At 41.5% G+C, this 21,456-nt stretch overlaps 1 pseudogene; it reads left to right on the top strand.

The window, feature by feature from the left end:
- The window catches only part of LOC106589866 (RNA binding protein fox-1 homolog 3-like), an 891,320-nt pseudogene that overhangs the window by 409,170 nt on the left and 460,694 nt on the right, over positions 1-21,456 (top strand).

Below are 21,456 nucleotides of genomic sequence, written 5' to 3'. Positions count from 1 at the left end.
TATTAATGTTATTGTAGTGTTTGTACTATAGCGCTGCTGTAATGTTTGTATTAATGTTATTGTAGTGTTTGTACTATAGCGCTGCTGTACTGTTTGTACTAATGTTATTGTAGTGTTTGTACTATAGCGCTGCTGTAATGTTTGTTGTAATGTTTGTACTAATGTTATTGTAGTGTTTGTACTATAGCGCTGCTGTAATGTTTGTACTAATGTTATTGTAGTGTTTGTACTATAGCGCTGCTGTAATGTTTGTTGTAATGTTATTGTAGTGTTTGTACTATAGCGCTGCTGTAATGTTTGTACTAATGTTATTGTAGTGTTTGTACTATAGCGCTGCTGTAATGTTTGTTGTAATGTTTGTATTCATGTTATTGTAGTGTTTGTACTATAGCGCTGCTGTAATGTTTGTACTAGTGTTGTTGTAATGTTTGTTCTAATGTTGTTGTAATGTTTGTTTCTCCTTCAGGGTACCACATAAGTCCCCTCACTGTCAGCTGTTAGCTGTACATGGATACCCCCAGCTGGACAGGTCAGTGAGTGTCTGTGTGTGTGTGTGTGTGTGTGTGTGTGTGTGTGTGTGTGTGTGTGTGTGTGTGTGTGTGTGTGTGTGTTCGTGGGCATGTGCGCAGAAGTATATGTCCTCACAGCCATGTGAGCAACAAAAGTGTGGGTTCATGTGTGCCTGCGTCCTCACGTAAAACCTTGTGAAAGCTCCTGTGTTTATTTGTTTGTGTGTGTGTATTCCTATGAGTGTGTGTTCCTCCCTGTGTGTGTGTTCCTCGGTGTGTGTGGTGAGTGGGAGTGCTAGAGAGAGGTAATGTGCTGACTGCAGTCCATTGGTTCTGGGCATGCCCATTAGAGCCAGCTATAAATCCTAGTCTGACTGGGCTAGCTGAGCTGAGCGCCGCTCTCACACTGTCAGCAGTCCACCCAATGACTGGATATTAAAAGCCACAACAAGCCTCTTTAATTTAGCCTGCTGAGCGACAAACCACTCCCTCTCTGTCTTTCTATCTCTATCGTTCGCTCGCCTCCTCTCTCTCTTTCTCTTTCTCTCTTTTTTTATATCTTGATTGTTCGCTCGAATTCTCTCTCTTCAATTCTCTCTCTCTCGCTCGCTCTCTCTCTCGACTTCTCTCTCTGTCGAATTCCCTCGCTCTCTCTCTCGAATTCTCTCTCTCTCTCACGCGAATTCTCTCTCGCTCTCGCGAATTCTCTCTCAAATTCTCTTTCTCTCTCTCGAATTCTCTCTCTCGAATTCTCTCTCAACTCAATTCAATTCATTTTGCTTTATTGGCATGACGTAACAATGTACATATTGCCAATTAAGAATCAAAATTGTCAATGGGACAACAGTAACAACAATAACCAAGGGTCAAAGCAACCATACATTGGACAATAACAACAAGCATACAGTAGAGGACATGTGCAGGTTGATCAGTCTGTCAGACACTGTCCCTTATCTTATGACAGGCAGCAATGTAGTGCGCTGCCAACCCACAGCTCTCTGCGTCCTCCCCCAACAGGACGGGTAGCCTACTCTCATCAGAGAGGTCTTTGAAACCTTGAATAAGGGTTTCAAATTTGGGAAATGACACTCTCTAATTGTTTTTTACATTTTTTACATTTTTGTCAGGAAATGCAGCTCCGTCTCAGGTTCTGCTGTGGTGCAGTGGTTGCACAGCCTTTCCTCTACAGGGAGCCAGGTTTTCCTGTGTCTACCCTTCTCAATGGCAAGGCTGTGCTCACTGAGCCTGTACACACTCTCTCTCTCTCTCTCTCTCTCTCTCTCTCTCTCTCTCTCTCTCAATAGCAAGGCTATGCTCATTGAGTCTGTACATAGTCAAAGCTTTCCTTAAGTTTGGGTCAGTCACATTGGTCAGGTATTCTGCCACTGTGTACTCTCTGTTTAGGGCCAAATAGCATTCTAGTTTGCTCAGTTTTTTGTTAATTCTTTCCAATATGTCAAGTAATTATCTTTTGTTTTCTCATGATTTGTTTGGGTCTAATTGTGTTGCTGTCCTGGGGCTCTGTGGGGTGTGTTTGTGAACAGAGCCCCAGGACCAGCTTGCTTAGGGACCTCTTCTTCAGGTTCATCTCTCTGTAGGTGAAGGCTTTGTTATGGAAGGTTTGGGAATCGCTTCCTTTTATGTGTTGTAGAATTAAACAGCTCTTTTCTGGATTTTGCTAATTAGCGGGTATCAGCCTAATTCTGCTCTGCATGCATTATTTCATGTTCTACATTGTACACGGAGGATATTTTAGCAGAATTCTCAATTTGGTGTTTTTCCCATTTTGTGAATTCTTGGTTGGTGAGCGCACCCCAGACCTCACAACCATAAAGGGCAATGTGTTCTATAACTGATTCAGGTATTTTTTGCCAGATCCTAATTGGTATGTCGAATTTTATGTTCCTTTTGATGGCATAGAATGCCCTTCTTGTCTCTCAGATCATTCACATCTTTGTGGAAGTTACCTGTGGTGCTGATGTTTAGGCCGAGGTATGTATCATTTTTTATGTGCTCTAGGGCAACGGTGTCTAGATGGAATATGTATTTGTGGTCACGGCGACTGGATCTTTTTTGGAACACCATTATTTTGGTCTTACTGAGGTTTACTGTCAGGGCCCAGGTCTGTCAGAATCTGTGCAGAAGATCTCTCTCTCTCTCTCTCTCTCTCTCTCTCTTTCTCTTTCTCTTTCTCTTTCTCTTTCTCTCCATTCTCTGTCTGTGTGTAATTGAAAATGAGGAGTAAAAGATCCCTTCATGTAACAGATTACAAAAAGGACGTTTGCGAATTTTTTTATATATATATATATATATGACACCTTTCTGTTATCTCAACGACTTTGAAATCAGCATTGAAAAAAGTTTGTTCCACCTGAGCCAGTCTGACAAGTCAGAGACCACTATGGTGACACACCAAATGCGTTTAATGGAATGCAGGAAAATAGAAGGAATAGGCTTGTGTAGGCTACATTCCAAGCTATGTCTTGCAGTGGTGCGACTGCTGTCGGCATCCAAAGATTATCCAACTTGAATAAATGCTTGGAGGAAAGGACGGCAGCAGTGGTGCAGCAGTCTGAGATATTTCACAGCGGTTTAAATTGTACAGTGATTCTCTCCACTATAGTTGCTTGTTTTGTGACATGAACTGAAATTAAGCGAATTATTGTAATTTTTGCAACCAGGAAATGGCGGAGCGATTTCTGCATAGTGCATCTGTAAGAACCAAACAAAAGCAAACAGAGCGAAATGAGAGTTTCTATTGGACAAATTCATGTAGGTTTAATTTTCTTCTGTTCAGGAAATGCAACAGAATCTGTGTTATGAATATGCCCCAGTGGACAGCCTGTATAAATGAGCTACTGCAACGGCTGCATAGTTCACATCCCAGCCTATGGAATAAACGTTTAATGGAGTTCCTCCTAGGGTTGTAGCGGTCATGAAATTTTGGCAACCGGTGAATGTCAAGCAAATAACTGCCGGTCTCACAGTAATTGACCGTTAATGAACATAAACACATTTAGCATCTCCTGGCTTCCTACAAGCCACTGATGCAGACTTTTGGAACATCTACATTTAAAAGACTAATAAATCCATGTAATATAGCCTACACTATCACAATCATTTTTTATTTTTATTTTAGACATGTTTAAAGAAACATGTAGTCTATTTCAGAAAAACACAATAGCATGCTATGCGTCTCAGTGCATGAGGTGTCACAACAGCCCCTGGTTCGATTCCAGGCTGTATCACATCCGGCACTGATTGGGAGTCCCAAAGGGCGGTGCACAAATGGGCCAGCGTCGTCCGGGTTTGGCCGGGCTAGGCCGTCATTGAAAATAAGAATTTGTTGTTAACTGACTTGCCAAGTTAAGTAAAGGTTAAATAAAGGTTAGATAAAGGTTAAATAAAAAAGGCTTGGCTACGATGCTCCACTTGCGAAGAAACGTCGGCCGTTGGTCAACCAGTCATCAGTGACAGGTAAGCCATACACTTGAGCAGTTTGCCTGCTCTAATTTTGAGTCGCCATCTTGCTCTTGTATCTAAGCACAGTCTCATAATAGCACAATTTATTTCCTCTACAACTCAATAAATAAGGCCCATTTTATATATAGTTAACTATTATGATTATTCAATATTATTAGGAGTGTCCATGCGGTATGGTGTTTTGTTATTAATTGTCCATTGACTTGTTTAACAAGCCATACTGATTTCTTAATAGATGACGCGAAAGGCTCAAGTGTTCACCACATTGAACATGAGGATTGGCCAACACAGACAGAAAGAATGGATATGGCTTCAGAGAAGGATGACCAAACCCAATGGGCAGACCCATCTCGAGGTGATCACAACTACAGCTCAGGTGATCACAACTACAGCTCAGGTGATCACAACTATAGGTCAGGTGATCACAACTACAGCTCAGGTGATCACAACTACAGGTCAGGTGATCACAACTACAGCTCAGGTGATCACAACTACAGCTCAGGTGATCACAACTACAGGTCAGGTGATCACAACTACAGCCCAGGTGAACAACTACAGCTCAGGTGATCACAACTACAGCTCAGGTGATCACAACTACAGGTCAGGTGATCACAACTACAGCTCAGGTGATCACAACTACAGTTCAGGTGATCACAACTACAGGTCAGGTGATCACAACTACAGCTCAGGTGATCACAACTACAGGTCAGGTGATCACAACTACAGCTCAGGTGATCACAACTACAGCTCAGGTGATCATGTAAAGCCCACTACCTGTGAGGCAGGGACACAGTGCCCAGCAGCACCTCTCTACAAAACCCTGCTGAGGAATGAAGCACTCTGTCGACTGCATGCAGGCTTGTCTGTTTCTGCCTTTTCTACCCAAGCGGGAACATGTTCTACCCGTCTACAAAGGCAGCTTTCAGTTAGTCCTGACAGACCAACTGCTGATGACACTGATGAAGCTGAAGCTCAATTTGCTGCAACAGTATTTAGCAGAAAGGTTTGGTGTTTCCTAGAGTATTGTCAGTCGAGTGATCAGTTATTGGATTGACACAATGGAAGAGAATCTGAGGGAGTACATTCCATTGTTGCCGAGGGAGACCATCCGTGCTGCAATGCCACAGTGTTTTAAGGACCACTACCCAGGAACTACCGGCATTATTGACTGCTCAGAAACTGCTTTACAGAAGTGCAAGAAAATGGATTCAAGGAGGGAGTCATTCAGCCATTACTACGCCCAGAACACTATCAAGTACCTGGTGGCCATTGCACCTTGTGGTCTAGTGATGTTCATCTCCTCAGCATATGGAGGTAGATGTAGTGACAAATATATAACATTGGATTCTATATATATATATATTTAGGCAAAATAACCCAATCAAACGGAAAGCTCCTCGATTGTGGGAATATTACAGGCCTATTGGGCCAAAATTGTGTAGATAATTTGACAAAAATAAACAAAACTTTTAAGATATTTTTTGTTTATATCAATGTTGCTACAATGAGACACTTAGTTATCTACCCACCTCGTTCCTTTCTTTTAGCATGTGCACATAGTAAGTAGAGAATCATGCTTTCAGGATATGTGTCTTTTCAGATTCCACAATGATTCTTTAGTTGTAGACACTACATCACCACACCCCCTCTCTTGCTCTTGGTCCTCATCTTTGTAAGTCACCTTGATTTAGCACCTGTGTGTTTTATCAGTTTCTTTATGAAAATATTTAGTGAACTCCATGATTGTAGCTAAAGCAAGGGGCTATAGCAGCACACAAATACACCACAAATGCATGCTGGGCCGGGCATGCCCTGAGCTCGTGAAGTGAGAGCAGCTGGAGCGCTACTGGAGGGAAATTGGAGCGGGAGAGAAGGCTGACAATCTCGCTCCACGCTCCATTCAAATTGGCACGCTCCACTCACATACTCTGGAATGGACCATTATCATGCACCTGTCTCGAAACGGGGGGGGTATATGTAATCTATACACTTCAAAGCAAATGGAGGACTCTTTTCCCATGGTTCATTTTGATGCCAGCCAGGTAGGCTATACTCCTGTTGTAAAGAGATACAATGTGCTTGTTATTAATATTAGGAAAGTTGAGAAATAAATATAGTAGACCTAGCCTATAGAAAGCTGATGGGATCCTCTTTTTAATAGAAGCCATCACTCTGTTTTCTCACACAATTGCATAGCCTATAGAAATATTGGGCAACATGCGCTCATGGGCTCTCATGAAGTGTTTGATTTGATTTTCGATTACATTTGCATTGATGTCAGAGTGATTAGAGTGCTGAGTACCAGGCAGTTAACAAGTTTGGTAGGCTACTAATGACCATCAGCAGCATCATCAGAACTTGGAGAAGACTAATTACCGTGACCAAACTAGTCAAGTGGAATTTGACAGCCGTCATGACTCGTGACCGCTGGTGTGCCGGTAATATGGTCAACGTAACAGCCCTAGTTCCTCCCTTCTAAACTCCCCTGTGGTATTGTCCTCCATACTGTCAAAATAACTTTACTTTAAAAAGATCACAGGTGGAGCTTTTATTGTTCAATCTAATTCACGCAGATAAAATGAAAAGTGCATCGGCCTAGCGGACACATGCTCAAACTCGAGCACTTTTGATAGACTTAAACAGCTGCGAATGTTCAAAATATCAAAGTGTCACCAACAAAAACATTAATCAATAGGTTTATTGCAAATGCAGCATATGGCACATTTTCCACATGCAAAAAGCACATTACGGTAGTGCTCAAAGCACGCCGTTCCGAGAGCAGTATTTTTTTTTTCAACTCGAAGCAATGAGCCCAATCAGTCGTCCATGACAACAAAATCATAAACAGACGTTTTTAAAAAAAATTTAAAGATCATATTAATATATTATTAATCATATTTGAATCATATTATTATCTGTAGGAGAAAGCAATGGGTTAGAAGAAGCCTACATAACCAACCCATAAAGTAAAATACAACATCCATTTATGGCCAGCTATGTAAACGCTCACATTGATTTATCCTGCAATAGATCATTTTTGTCTTCTTCTTAAAGAGGTTGACATTTATTGTCATGAGTCTTGTCCTTGAGGACGAACTGAGCGATTTCCACTCGATTGGGCCAGCAGCAAAATCTAAATTGACTATATTGTAAAAATGTATAAGAACAAAAATGTGCTTTTTGGTCTTAATATAAGGTTAGGCATTAGGGTTAGCATAGTGGTTAAGGTTAGGTTTAAAATGGGATTTTATGACAAGTGACCACTCTGCAGAGTGGTCTCCAGAACAAGATTCATGATGAAAACCTCTAATCTGTGCCTCTTAATAACTGAAAGTATTCAGATTACGTTAATGAGTTTGGGTAATCCAAAAGTTACGTTACTGATTACAATGATGGATAGGTAACTCGTAACTGTAATGGATTACACAGTTGAAGTCAGAAGTTTACATACACTTAGGTTGGAGTCATTAAAACTAGTTTTTCTACCAATCCACAAATTTCTTGTTAACAAACTATAGTTTTGGGAAGTCGGTTATGACATATACTTTGTGCATGACACAAGTAATTTTTCCAACAATTGTTTACCTACAGATTATTTCACTTATAATTCACTGTATCACAATTCCAGTGGGTCAGAAGTTTACATACACTAAGTTGACTGTGCATTTAAACAGCTTGGAAAATTCCAGAAAGTGATGTCATGGCTTTAGAAGCTTCTGATAGGCTAATGGACATCATTTGAGTCAATTGGAGGTGTACATGTGGATTTATTTCAAGGCCAACCTTCAAACTCATTGCCTCTTTGCTTGACATCATGGGAAAATCAAAAGAAATCCGCCAAGACCTGATTGTAGAGTCTGGTTCATCCTTGGGAGCAATTTCCAAACGCCTGAATGTACCACACATTCATCTGTACAAACAATAGTACGCAAGTTTAAACACCATGGGACCACGCAGACGTCATACCGCTCAGGAAGGAGACGCATTCTGTCTCCTAGAGATGAACGTACTTTGGTGCGAAAAGTGCAAATCAATCCCAGAACAACAGCAAAGGACCTTGTGAAGATGCAAAAGTATCTATATCCACAGTAAAACGAGTCCTATATCGACATAACCTGAAAGGCCGCTCAGCAAGGAAGAAGCCACTGCTCCAAAACCGACATTAAAAAAGCCAGACTACGGTTTGCAACTGCACATGGGGACAAAGATTGTACTTTTTGGAGAAATCTCCTCTGATCTGATGAAACAAAAATAAAACTGTTTGGCCATAATGACCATCGTTATGTTTGGAGGAAAAAGGGGGAGGCTTGCAAGCCAAAGAACACACAAAAGTACTTTTCTGCAGGAGGGACTGGTGCACTTCACAAAATAGATGGCATCAAGAAGAAGGAAAATTATGTGGATATATTGAAGAAACATCTCAAGACATCAGTCAGGAAGTTAAAGCTTGGTCGCAAGTGGGTCTTCCAAATGGACAATGACCCCAAGCATACTTCCAAAGTTGTGACAAAATGGCTTAAGGACAACAAAGTCAAGGTATTGGAGTGGCCATCACAAAGCCCTGACCTCAATCCTATAGAACATTTGTGGGAAGAACTGAAAAAGCATGTGTGAGCAAGGAGGCCTACAAACCTGACTCAGTTATACCAGCTGTCAGGAGAAATGAGCCAAAATTCACCCAATTTATTGTGGGAAGCTTGTGGAAGGCTACCCAAAACATTTGACCCAAGTTAAACAATTTCAAGGCAATGCTACCAAATACTAATTGAGTTTATGTAATCTTCTGACCCACTGGGAATGTGATGAAAGACATAAAAGCTGAAACAAATCATTATCTGTACTATTATTCTGACATTTCACATTCTTAACATAAAGTGGTGCTCCTAACTGAACTAAGACAGGGATTTTATACTTGGATTAAATGTCAGGAATTGTGAAAAACTGAGTTTAAATGTATTTGGCTATGGTGTATGTAGACTTCCCACTTCAACTGTATTTAGAAAGTAACCTACCCAAACCTGCTGCTGAGTCTGTCTCTGTCTGTACACACTGCTGCAGTTACAGCCAAGGCCATTATTGATAAAACACATTCATTGCATATTATTTACAATTAACCACATGGCGTTTTCCTGCATACTGTAGGTCTACAACTGCTGTATGTGTTTACAGGGAGAAAGAAGGGAGAGAAGGAGGGAGGGGGGAGAGAGAGAGGGAGAGGGTTGGTACAGTGAGAGAGGGCGAGAGAGAGGGTTGATACAGGGAGAGAGGGAGGGAGGAGGGAGAAAGAGAGGGAGATTGTTATCAGGGAAAGAGGGAGGGAGAGAGAGGAGGAGGGAGTGAACGAGGGAGGGGAGAGGGAGAGATAGAGAAGGATAGGGTTGATACATGGAGAGAAGGAGGGAGGGGGGAGGAAGAGAGAGAAGGAGAGTTGGTACAAGGAGAGGGGAGAGAGAAAGGGAGAGGGAGAAGTTTGCTACAAGGAGAGAATGAGGGGGAGGGAGAGAGTTGGTACAGGCAGAGAGGGAGGGAGAGATATTGAGATGGGATTGTGGCTGAGGGCTGGTGGAGACCCATAGCTTAGAGGGAGAGAGAAGGAGGGAAGGAACGAGAGGAGGGTGTGGGAGCGGGTGAGTGTTGTTAGAGACCCATAACTGACAGGGAGAGAGAAGGAGTGAAGGAACAAGAGGAGGGTGTGGGAGAGGGTGAAGGTTGTTATAGACCCTTAACTGACAGGGAGAGAGAAGGAGTGAAGGAACGAGAGGAGGGTGTGGGAGCGGGTGAGTGTGGTAGAGACCCATAGCTTACAGGGAGAGAGAAGGAGGGAAGGAGGAAGATGAGGAAGATGGGGAAAGGCTGGTAAGGGTGGGGGTTGATAAAGAGTCTTACATTAGAGAGCCCTGGGGTCATCCTGGGGTCATCGTGGGCATGATGTAACTATTTCTGATTTACTCTGACATTTGTCTCGATTGTTCTCAGTGAGTGGGACATTAGTCAAATCTCACTGTCGCCTGCCAGCACCACTTTCCCTACGGGCCTGGAGGGAAACACTTGATTCACTGACTTGGTATTTACTTTGCTGACATTGTAAATGTAAGGTCTTTGTAAGAGGTTCATTCATGCTTTCCTTTTGTCGTATGATAATAGGCTTTCACATGGCACATTTTGGCACGGAGAATACAAATGTTGAAGAAAATAATCGGTCTTTATTTGAGTGATCTATATATGATCATACTATATTTTGATAAGCAACTGCTTGCTAAGGTTAGGGTTAGGGTTAGGGTTAAGGTTAGGGTTAGGGTTAGAATAAGGGTTAGGGTTAGAATAAGGAATAGGGTAAGTGTTAAGGTTAGCACTAGGGTTATTGTTAGGGTTAGGGTTAGATGCTGTTGCTGATAGTGTGTAGACATTCTGTAGAGCATCTACAAATGGACTATCCAAATCAGGTTTTACAGAATAATCTGCAGTAACAAGAAATGTGAACGATTGTGTGGATTATAATTAATGGACATTTTTGAATGGTTTGATACATTTTCTTCAGGGCAAATCAAATCTGACATGCCAAAGTTGAAATTTCAAACTTTAGAAGCCTTTTTAAAACTCAAATACACTACAAGTTTGTATTTCCTGCTTTGCATGAAAATTCGAAGCAACAAAACAGTGATCAAATTAAGATCCTACATCTGTATGTATGTGTACATGCAGGCCTATCTGTGTGCGTGTGTGTGTGTGTGTGTGTGTGTGTGTGTGTGTGTGTGTGTGTGTGTGTGTGTGTGTGTGTGTGTGGCATTGTGTTTACAATTGTATGCAGTTTAATAGAAGTGCTAATGATTGGTCGCGAGGAGCGACCCTGTTCATCACCCAGGGACCCCACCGTAGTCCTTCGTCAATGGCAATCTAATTGCCCTGACAACGGATCAATCACAACCCATTTATACCAGTGAAAGTGAATACACCGTATTGTATCCCTCCACTATATAGACCCTCCTCTATCCTTCCACCCACTCCTCAGCCCTATGGAAGTCAATCGGTGTAGCTTTCTATTGTCTACAGTTAGATATTTTAAGGTCTTTCTTCCCTTAAGAAAATCAAAATAAATGAAAATCATATCTATAACCACTAGGATGACATGATTTATTTATTATTTTTCCTATTGTGGGGAATTTTGGTGTCTAAGAATAGCTGATAAGATGTTTATCATACTGTATACCCAGGACACATTTCATACCCTCTCTCCCTTTACTGTGTATAGGCAGTGTTCATTCCACCCAGTATCTCTTGACTGATGCCGGCTAAACAGCCAAGTGGCTCGATCCTGGAGCAGTGACTTGACTCTATTCTACTTCACCACACTAACCTTAAAACACACACACACACACACACACACACACACACACACACACACACACACACACACACACACACACACACACACACACACACACACACACACACACACACACACACACTTCCTTCCTCCTCAATTCTCACCCATCAGAGATCTCCTCCGCTGCTCCCCTCTCTCTCTAATTCCAATTAACCCAGTTTCTGATTGAGGCAGTATCAGCATTTGTCAAGGGGCCCCCCAGGCCAAATCAATGGCCAACATCACAATCGCACTGACACCACTCTAATTACAAAGTTGTAATGTTTTTCAAAGTAGATCTTGTTGGAAAGAGTTAGGAGTTCTTTGAAGCGCTGAGAGAGAGCGTGCGTGCATACTGTACATGTTTGAAGCGCTGAGAGAGAGCGTGCGTGCATACTGTACATGTTTGAAGCGCTGAGAGAGAGCGTGCGTGCATACTGTACATGTTTGAAGCGCTGAGAGAGAGCGTGCGTGCATACTGTACATGTTTGAAGCGCTGAGAGAGAGCGTGCGTGCATACTGTACATGTTTGAAGCGCTGAGAGAGAGCGTGCGTGCATACTGTACATGTTTGAAGCGCTGAGAGAGAGCGTGCGTGCATACTGTACATGTTTGAAGCGCTGAGAGAGAGCGTGCGTGCATACTGTACATGTTTGAAGCGCTGAGAGAGAGCGTGCGTGCATACTGTACATGTTTGAAGCGCTGAGAGAGAGCGTGCGTGCATACTGTACATGTTTGAAGCGCTGAGAGAGAGCGTGCGTGCATACTGTACATGTTTGAAGCGCTGAGAGAGAGCGTGTGTGCATACTGTACATGTTTGAAGCGCTGAGAGAGAGCGTGTGTGCATACTGTACATGTTTGAAGCGCTGAGAGAGAGCGTGTGTGCATACTGTACATGTTTGAAGCGCTGAGAGAGAGCGTGTGTGCATACTGTACATGTTTGAAGCGCTGAGAGAGAGCGTGTGTGCATACTGTACATGTTTGAAGTGCTGAGAGAGAGCGTGTGTGCATACTGTACATGTTTGAAGCGCTGAGAGAGAGCGTGTGTGCATACTGTACATGTTTGAAGTGCTGAGAGAGAGCGTGTGTGCATACTGTACATGTTTGAAGCGCTGAGAGAGAGCGTGTGTGCATACTGTACATGTTTGAAGTGCTGAGAGAGAGCGTGTGTGCATACTGTACATGTTTGAAGCGCTGAGAGAGAGCGTGTGTGCATACTGTACATGTTTGAAGCTCTGAGAGAGAGCGTGTGTGCATACTGTACATGTTGACACACATGAGATCTGGTGGTGGAATGGCACAGACACAGGTTCCCCTAACGTCACACAGACTCAACTATACAGGTTTGTGCGTGCGTGCGTGCGTGCGTGCGTGCGTGCGTGCGTGCGTGCGTGCGTGCGCTAACCCCAATATAGTATGTATTGTAGTTTCACTTGTGGTTTTACTCCACTGACACCTATGAACTCACCAGTATCAGATACAAGCATTAGTGTAGTAGATAGGGAAAGCTGTTGTGTTATGTAAGGAAACTAGGGCTGCACTTCCATAACATATTGTATGGTAAGCTACATCACTTCAGAGCAGTGGTCAGCAACCGGTTGATCGGTCCATCTCCAAGACATTTCTAGTCCTTCGCCAAACATTTTTGTAAAAAACACAACGAAAAAGCTTTGCATTCCTATTTTTGTGTTAGTTTCGCGCTGTTTGCAGTAGGTGCACTAGATTCAGCTGCCCTGGCGCCGGGAAGGCAAAGTGTTCCCATTCTGAACCTTTTCATGTGTCTGAAGGTAGAATTCTGCCAAACCGGCAGGCCCAGAGAGCAAATCAAGTGAACCTATAGGTCTACCGCTTGGCCAATCAGATAGCTCAGATCACCATGTCAGCAACAGTTTTCTCGAGCCATAGACTGTAAATAGAAACCTCCAAAGCACAGAAAAGTGAATACTGTGAGAATTGAACACTTTTAAAACCATGACTAGAGAGAGACTCAACCAATACAGCTAGGAGCTGTTGTTTTTATGACTATGTTTATGTTGAAGTTGTTAACAGCACTGTCAACACTTTTATAAGCCATAAAATGCGTGTTCTCCCTACTCCCACTCACACTACAACCAGTACTGTAGCTGCTATGAATGAGTAGAGCAAAGTGTTCCGATAGGCTTGTGTTGTTATTATTAGCATCTTGTGTCTTTTTTAATATCGAGGAATATTTACTTTCTCTGGTTACAGGTGTAATAACATGAATTGGTGCATGAGGCAGAAATAATGCAGTGTGACTTAAGTTTTGACATCAGCTGGTTGACTGTGTCCCTTTTTATCAGCGTAGGGAGAGCGGAGGGACGGTGAGTCAGGTGAGAGGCAACCTCACCACTGCCCCCTCCCTCCCTCCCTTCCTCAGACAGACCATCAGTCCAGTAAAAAAGCAAATTATTATGTTCACTCAGCTGGGCCTCACAAGTAATAAAACACATTATCTATTACCAGTGTGATTATATAACAATTTAAAAATATATATAATTTCAAAATGGTATGAGAAGAACAACATTGGCAGGGTAATTCAGGCATAGCCAATATGCAGTGATAATGTATTGGGTATATACCCTGCTGCACAAACCTCATTGCTACAGAACTGCTTTTAATTGGTTAATGTTGCATAGGCTTATGTTTAAAAAGTCGCTTTAATAAAAATAATCTGAGCGTTAGATCTCAGCTTGCATTTTGACTCAGAAAGTGATCTTGACTCAGAAAGTGATCTTGACTCAGAAAGGGATCTTGACTCAGAAAGTGATCTTGACTCAGAAAGTGATTTTGACTCAGAAAGTGATCTTGACTCAGAAAGTGATATTGACTCAGAAAGTGATATTGACTCAGAAAAAGTAGGTGACCAGTGTTCTAGATGAATGTGTTTGCCAAACAAAGGGATTAAAAGATGTACAACATGTACAGTAACATCATTAAACCGTTGATGGATGTGGTGTTTAATAAAAAAAACATCTCCAGTTAGATTTAAAAGAACCATCAAGTAACACTATCTATTGGTGCATCCAATTAATATGTTTTTCCAAAATGAATATTGAGTGTTGATTGGTATTCTAATGTACAAATTAATACAAACTGCCCCGGTAACTCCGATTGCTCTTTGCCGATTGGTCCAGCTCTCTACTGTTGTTTTGTTAATGTTCCTAAGGCCCTAAGAGGTTTGTTTTCAGCTTGTTAATAATTAACATCTAGTCTTAATGATAATATCTACCATAGCTATGCAGAACTGGTTGTTAGGACTGTTGCATTATTAACACTGATAAACTACACGCACACACACACACACACACACACACACACACACACACACACACACACACACACACACACACACACACACACACACACACACACACACACACACACACACACACACACACACACACACACACACACACAGACTGTGTAGCACAGAGTCTCAAAGCCTGACACAGTGTTGTGTTATGTCCAGTCTCCTCTAAACAGAGTGGTGTTAATAAGGTGATGTCCAGTCTCCTCTAAACAGAGAGGTGTTAATAAGGTGATGTCCAGTCTCCTCTAAACAGAGTGGTGTTAACAAGGTGATGTCCAGTCTCCTCTAAACAGAGTGGTGTTAATAAGGTGATGTCCAGTCTCCTCTAAACAGAGTGGTGTTAATAAGGTGATGTCCAGTCTCCTCTAAACAGAGTGGTGTTAACAAGGTGATGTCCAGTCTCCTCTAAACAGAGTGGTGTTAATAAGGTGATGTCCAGTCTCCTCTAAACAGAGTGGTGTTAATAAGGTGATGTCCAGTCTCCTCTAAACAGAGTGGTGTTAATAAGGTGATGTCCAGTCTCCTCTAAACAGAGAGGTGTTAATAAGGTGATGTCCAGTCTCCTCTAAACAGAGTGGTGTTAATAAGGTGATGTCCAGTCTCCTCTAAACAGTGTGGTGTTAACAAGGTGATGTCCAGTCTCCTCTAAACAGAGTGGTGTTAATAAGGTGATGTCCAGTCTCCTCTAAACAGAGTGGTGTTAATAAGGTGATGTCCAGTCTCCTCTAAACAGAGTGGTGTTAATAAGGTGATGTCCAGTCTCCTCTAAACAGAGTGGTGTTAACAAGGTGATGTCCAGTCTCCTCTAAACAGAGTGGTGTTAATAAGGTGATGTCCAGTCTCCTCTAAACAGAGAGGTGTTAATAAGGTGATGTCCAGTCTCCTCTAAACAGAGTGGTGTTAATAAGGTGATGTCCAGTCTCCTCTAAACAGAGTGGTGTTAACAAGGTGATGTCCAGTCTCCTCTAAACAGAGTGGTGTTAATAAGGTGATGTCCAGTCTCCTCTAAACAGAGTGGTGTTAATAAGGTGATGTCCAGTCTCCTCTAAACAGAGTGGTGTTAACAAGGTGATGTCCAGTCTCCTCTAAACAGAGTGGTGTTAACAAGGTGATGTCCAGTCTCCTCTAAACAGTGTGGTGTTAACAAGGTGATGTCCAGTCTCCTCTAAACAGAGTGGTGTTAATAAGGTGATGTCCAGTCTCCTCTAAACAGAGAGGTGTTAATAAGGTGATGTCCAGTCTCCTCTAAACAGAGTGGTGTTAATAAGGTGATGTCCAGTCTCCTCTAAACAGAGAGGTGTTAATAAGGTGATGTCCAGTCTCCTCTAAACAGAGTGGTGTTAATAAGGTGATGTCCAGTCTCCTCTAAACAGAGTGGTGTTAATAAGGTGATGTCCAGTCTCCTCTAAACAGAGAGGTGTTAATAAGGTGATGTCCAGTCTCCTCTAAACAGAGTGGTGTTAATAAGGTGATGTCCAGTCTCCTCTAAACAGAGTGGTGTTAATAAGGTGATGTCCAGTCTCCTCTAAACAGTGTGGTGTTAACAAGGTGATGTCCAGTCTCCTCTAAACAGAGTGGTGTTAACAAGGTGATATCCAGTCTCCTCTAAACAGAGTGGTGTTAATAAGGTGATGTCCAGTCTCCTCTAAACAGAGTGGTGTTAATAATGTGCTGTCCAGTGTCCCTTAATATTCACACAGATCCTATAACAATTACAAGATGAAGGCCACAGGGAGAGATGGAAATATAGGAGAGTGTGTTGAGCATAAAAGAGGGATGTAGCGTGAGGATGCTTTTAGCGTGTCGGGCAAAGGAGTAATGTCCTATTACGGAACCGGTTGTAGACAGTGTGTTGCAGAGTTGGCATTCCACACACAAATTGGCAATATTTCCCTGCAGGGGGCTTAAACACAGCATTATATTATACTATACAAAAATATAAATGCAACATGCAACAATTTCAAAGATTTTACCGAATTACAGTTCATATAAGGAAATCAGTCAATTTCAATAAATTCGTTAGGCCCTAATCTATGGATTTCACATGACTGTGCAGGGGTGGAGCCATTGGTGTGCCTTGGAGGACACAGGCCTACCCACGTGGCAGCCAGGCCCACCCACTTGGCAGCCAGGCCCACCCAATTGTCAGCCAGGCCAACCAGAATTAGTTTTTTCCCCACAAAAGGGCTTCATTACAGACATAAATACCCCTCGACACCAATTGCACGCTCCCTCAAATCTTGAGATATCTGCGGCATTGTGTTGTGTGACAATACTGCACATTTTAAAGTGGCCTTTTATTGTCCACAGTACAAGTTGCACCTGTGTAATGATCATGCTGTTTAATCACATTCTTGCCACACCTGTCAGGAGGAGTGATTATCTTGGCAAAGGAGAAAAGCTCACTTACAGAAATGACATGAACACTTAACAAAGAGGTGCAGTTAGTTTCAGAATGGGTGGCAAGGAATAAGTTAGTCCTAAATATTAAAACAACTAAAAACAAATGGTTCACTAAACCCTGAACCTCAACTAAATCGTGTAATGAATAATGTGGTAATTAATTAAGCAAGTTGAGGAGACTAAACTGTTTGGAGTAACCCGGGATGTAAACACATTTGTGCAGAAAATTTGAGATAAATAAGCTTTTCGTGGATATGGTATTTTTTGTGTTTTTTATTTCAACTCATGAAACATGGGAGCAACACTATGCATATATCATTCCGTGTAGATGATTCCAGAACTCCAGGTCTTGAATAAGCACTACTCTACACCTACAGAAATGCTTACTATAGAGCTTGATGCAACTATGTGTTTGTTTTGATGCATATAACTTTGTGGTACATTCTGTGATTCTAGGTGCTTACAGTATATGTCTATATGTTTGTCCATCATTGGGTTTGCATCCTATATGGCACCCTATTCCCTACATAGTGCACTACTTTAGACTAGAGCTCAATGGGATCTGGTCAACAGTAGTGCACTACTTTTGACCCGAGCTCAATGGGATCTGGTCAACAGTAGTGCACGACTTCAGACTAGAGCTCTATGGGATCTGGTCAACAGTAGTGCACTTTAACTTCTCAATGGTAGGGGGCAGTATTTTGACGTCCGGATGAAAGGCATGCCCGTAGTAAACTGCCTGCTACTCAGGCTCAGAAGGTCGGATATGCATATTATTAGTGGATTTGGATAGAAAACACTCTGAAGTTCCTAAAACTGTTTGAATGATGTCTGTGAGTATAACAGAACTCATATGGCATGCAAAAACCTGAGAAAAATCCAACCAGGAAGTGTGGAAATCTGAGGTTTGTAGTTTTTCAAGTGATTGCCTATACAGTATACAGTGACTTAGGGTTCATTTTGCACTTCCTAAGGCTTACACTAGATGTCAACAGTCTTTAGAACCTTGTTTCATGCTTCTACTGTTACTGGGGAGAGAATAAAAGCTGACTCAGCAAGTGGACTGCCTGAGGCCAATGAGTTGTTTACTGCGCAGTCACACAGGCCTGCCGTTCCTTCTTTTTCCTCTGTAATGAATACGCTATTGTCCGGTTGGAATATTATCGAATATTTATGATAAAAAGACCCCAGGGATTGATTGTAAACATCGTTTGACATGTTTCTACAAACGGTAATGGAACTTTTTGACTTTTCGTCTAGGGTTTTGCTCTCGCGCATTTTGCCTTTTGGAATAGTGATCTGAACGCGTGAACAAAACGGAGGTATTTGGACATAAATATGGAGTTTATCGAACAAAACTAACATTTCTTGTGGAAGTGGGAGTCCTGGTAGTGCATTCTGCTGAAGATCAGCAAAGGTAAGTGAAGATTTATAATACTATTTCTGAGTTTTGTTGACTCCAGAACTTGGCGTGTAACTGTATAGCTTGCTTTGAAGGCTGAGCTCTGTACTCAGAATATTGAACAATGTGCTTTCGCTGTAAAGCTATTTTGAAATCTGACACAGCGGTTGCATTAAGGAGAAGTGTATCTATAATTCTTTCAATAACTGTTGTAAATTTTATCAACGTTTATGATGAGTATTTTTGTAAATTGATGTGCTCATTCACCGGGTGTTTTGGAGGCAAAACATTTTCTGAACATCACGCGCCAATGTAAAATGGGGTTTTTGGATATAAATATGAACTTTATCGAACAAAACATACATGTATTGTGTAACATTGAGTCCTGGGAGTGTCATCTGATGAAGATCGTCAAAGGTTAGTGATTAATTTTAGCTGTATTTCTGGTTTCTGTGACGCCTCTCCTTGCTTGGAAAATAGCTGTGTGGTTTTTGTTATCTCAGCGCTGTCCTAACATAATCTAATGTTATGCTTTCGCCGTAAAGCCTTTTTGAAATTGGACAATGTGGTTGGATTAACGAGAAGTGTATCTTTAAAATGGGATATAATAGTTGTATGTTTGAGAAAGTTGAATTACGAGATGTTTGTTGTTTTGAATTTGCCGCCCTGCTATTTCACTGGCTGTTGAATAGTGTGTCCCGCGGGTGGAGGCTAGCGTCCCACATACCCCAGAGAGATTAAAGTCTTTTGGAATGCATGTCTCATTCCTCTCTGGTTTCTGATAGTGTGACTAGCAAAACTAGGTACCAAACATGTATCTTTCCTCTCCTCCTCTCTCCCCCGCCCCCCTTCCCCCTTCTCTCTCTCTCTCTCTGGTGCTCTCTTTCTCTCTCACACACACACACACCTTTCCAATCAAAAAACATAAAATTCTGAAGCTGCTCATTAAAATCTGTTCTCACCTGTTTAGTGACAATGCAGAAATTAGGTAACACAAATTTCTCTCTCTCTCTCTCTCTCTCTCTCTCTCTCTCTATTCAAGGAGCTTTATTGGCATGGGAAGCATATGTTAACATTGCCAAAGCCAGTGAGGCAGATAATATACAAAAGTGAAATAAACAGTAAACATACAGAAGTTTCAAAAGAATAAAGACTACAAATGTCATATTATGTATATATACAGTGTTGTAACGATGTACAAATGGTTAATGTACAAATCTCTCTCTCTCTCTCTCTCTCTCTCCTTATTTTGTCATTCATCATGTTGACACGGGTATTGCTACTTTTGTGAAATTCAGATTCTTTTTTCCTCTTTCCCTCCTTGCCCCTCTGAGGAGTGTGTGTGTTTGTGTGTGTGTGTGTACTGACTGACATTTTCCAGGATACTTTACATATAATGTACAGTCTTGTTTCCTCTACTTTGGTACCTGTAATTGATTCTGGTGATATCCTGTACATATTCTCCTATGGGGACAGTAGGAAAAAGGTTCTAGATGGCAACTTTTTTTCCAACAGTGTGTACCCTCTATGAGAGTAGGCAGGCATTCCTTAGCTCTTCAGAGATGATCATTGGTACGTTTTTATTTATAAGGCCATATTGAGTCAGCTCCCATTTGACTTGTGTAACTACATTGTCCAGTAGACAAATGAAAAATATTGCATGCGTTCACATGACTGCGCTCTTGTGCCCAAGGCCCCGTACAGAGCTCGGTGAAAAAGCTTTCCAGTTCTCTGCTCCCTCCGCTTGGAACAAGCTTCAAAAGGTCCTGAAATTACAGGAGCTCGTCCCTTTAAATGAGTTTAAAGCTTAATAGGTCATAGATCATAGGTTAAACTCTATGATGTAAAATGAGTTTAAAGCTAGGTTAAACTCTATGATGGAAAAAGAGTTTAAAGCTAGGTTAAACTCTATGATGGAAAATGAGTTTAAAGCTAGGTTAAACTCTATGCTGTAAAATTAGTTTAAAGCTAGGTTAAACTCTATGATGGAAAATGAGTTTAAAGCTAGGTTAAACTCTATGATGGAAAATGAGTTTAAAGCTAGGTTAAACTCTATGATGGAAAAAGAGTTTAAAGCTAGGTTAAACTCTATGATGTAAAATGAGTTTAAAGCTAGGTTAAACTCTATGATGGAAAAAGAGTTTAAAGCTAGGTTAAACTCTATGATGGAAAATGAGTTTAAAGCTAGGTTAAACTCTATGATGTAAAATGAGTTTAAAGCTAGGTTAAACTCTATGATGGAAAATGAGTTTAAAGCTAGGTTAAACTCTATGATGTAAAATGAGTTTAAAGCTAGGTTAAACTCTATGATGTAAAATGAGTTTAAAGCTAGGTTAAACTCTATGATGGAAAATGAGTTTAAAGCTAGGTTAAACTCTATGATGTAAAATGAGTTTAAAGCTAGGTTAAACTCTATGATGGAAAATTAAGTAAGGAGCTGTCAATGTTTTGACTGCTAGTAATACCACACTTTCCCAAACCATCTTGCTGTTCAATGTGTAAATGTATGTTTTTTAAACTGTAGTGCATTGTATTTTATGTGGTAAATGTGTCTGCAGCTTTGTGTTTTATGTGGTAAATGTGTCTGCTGATCTGTGTCTGCAGATCTGGTGGTGGAATAGACTCAGGTTCCCCAACGTCACACACCACAAACTATGCAGTTGACTGTGTGTGTGTGTGTGCGTGTGCGTGTGCGTGTGCGTGTGCGTGCGCGTGCGCGTGTGTGTGTGTGTCCGTGTGTGTGCGTGTGTGTGTCTCTGTGTGTGTGTTTATTTAGGATTTATCAGAATCCCCATTACTCTTCCTGGTATCCATACAGTTCCATCGCAACAAAACCCAACACCAACCTACATCAGAACATAAAATGATACATCATGCTATTACATTTTTACTCCAATATTACACATTTACAATATAAAATGTAACTACTTCTCAGACAGAGTTCAGTGTGTCAAATCGGAGGGCCT

The sequence above is a fragment of the Salmo salar genome, chromosome ssa28 (genome assembly GCF_905237065.1).
Source record: "Salmo salar chromosome ssa28, Ssal_v3.1, whole genome shotgun sequence".
In the NCBI taxonomy this organism is placed as follows: domain Eukaryota; kingdom Metazoa; phylum Chordata; class Actinopteri; order Salmoniformes; family Salmonidae; genus Salmo; species Salmo salar.
The sequence above is the reverse complement of the archived record's forward strand: the minus strand, read 5'-3'. Positions and strand labels throughout refer to the sequence as shown.